The sequence below is a fragment of the Octopus bimaculoides genome, chromosome 18 (genome assembly GCF_001194135.2).
Source record: "Octopus bimaculoides isolate UCB-OBI-ISO-001 chromosome 18, ASM119413v2, whole genome shotgun sequence".
Taxonomy (NCBI): Eukaryota; Metazoa; Mollusca; class Cephalopoda; order Octopoda; family Octopodidae; genus Octopus; species Octopus bimaculoides.
This window is the reverse complement of record NC_068998.1, coordinates 17,589,842-17,591,511: the sequence shown is the minus strand read 5'-3', so window position 1 is coordinate 17,591,511 and position 1,670 is coordinate 17,589,842. Positions and strand designations below refer to the sequence as shown.

The window sequence follows — 1,670 nt, the reverse complement described above, 5'->3', positions numbered from 1 at the left end:
TATATACACATGTAGATGAAAGTATATACATATATGTGTGTATACATGCATATATATTTTTTGTATTATATATATATATATATATATATATATATATATATATATAGATAGATAGATATATCAGTTTGCTCACCGTGCTAACACTATATTAGTAAGAGCAAAGTATATACAATGCATATAGTTGGATTGTACTTGTATACCATTTTATTTATTATGCTTACTCTCTGCTTCTTCCCCAGATTTTGTTATAAACTACTACAAATTTTTGTTACTTCCTCAATGACCTTTGACCACTCCTTACTGATCTCAATTTTTTCAGCAAGCTTCCTATATCACCCCTTTCCCATTCTTTCCCCTTTTGTTCATGTGTGCAGCAGTGCCACTATGTGCATATCCTTTTGCTTTTCTGTTTCCTTTCGTATGCATTCTTTAATACTATCTCCCACCTTTATTTGACCTCACTCTCTCAATGGCCAGCTCATTTCTCTTGACCTCTATCTTGTTAACAGACTTTGCCCAACCCCTCTGTCCTACTGTTCTCATTCTGTACCTCCTACCAGATAATTCACCCTCCACACTACTTACATTGGCTCTCACATTATAATTATTCTTTTGTAGTCTTTTTCATTCACAATTGTGACCAAAACAATAACACTTCTATATTCTCTCCTTCTGGAACAAGGACAAGTGCTTTAAACAGTAGTTTCTGTCACTCCACACAATATGTTATCATAATGAATTCTACAACCTCTTCATGTATTTGTATGGGTTATATTTTGCCATTTCAGATATGATTATATAAGGGATATTTGCCCAAATGACACCATATTCTGTTGTTTATTAATCCTTCTAAATGTTATAATTCTATCAAAGTGGCTTTAATGAAAAATCATATCTATTGAAGTAAATATTACAATAAACAAAGAGATCTTGTTCTATTCTTTCAAGTAATAGATCAAATTAACGAGTCAAACTCTAGAGGCTCTATGAGACTGCTTGATGTGTGAGAAATAGTAGTCAAATCTCTCTCTAATTCCACCCTATCGTACAAGACAAAGTAATCCAAGATAAACAAAAAATATGGAATAACTACAACTAGAATGTTTCTGATCATAATCTGCTAGATCAGGTTTGATCTGGTGCAAAACAATAAAAATACAGTAATACCTCACTTTATGAGGACTCACTTTGCAAGACACTGGGTTTATGAGTTTTATTTTTCAAGCACAAGATCCAAATTTTGAACAAAGTGCAAAAGTTTCTACTACCATAACAAATGCCTCTGCGTGTTACTGAGAAATTTATAGAGAGCGAAAAAAAGGCTTCTTCTTAAGAAATAACTCTAGACTTGTTTTTTGAAAAGAAATCTACAAGTCCACCTATGAGTGCTTCTGAATTGGCAATTGCGTCTACAAGTGATGGTGTGCATGAGTCTAGTGCCAGTGAGAGTGATTAAGAAAACAATAATAATAATAATATTTTTTATAATAAATGATTTTGACATTTCTTTTACTTTACATAAAATCTTCTTTACATTCTACTGTTGTTTTATTGCCATTTATTTACGAGTATTACAAATTTTACTGGTAAAATATTTTCTGGGAATAAATTAATGGTTTATAACATTGCTACTATGGGAAATTATTGTTCTGCTTTATGAGTTTTTACTT

The 1,670-nt window shown here is 31.4% G+C and overlaps 1 protein-coding gene across 1 annotated transcript in view; it reads right to left on the bottom strand.

The window, feature by feature from the left end:
* Window positions 1-1,670, bottom strand: part of LOC106873750 (sodium- and chloride-dependent taurine transporter) — a 32,755-nt gene that overhangs the window by 10,311 nt on the left and 20,774 nt on the right. The gene's annotated exons all lie outside the window — the stretch shown is intronic.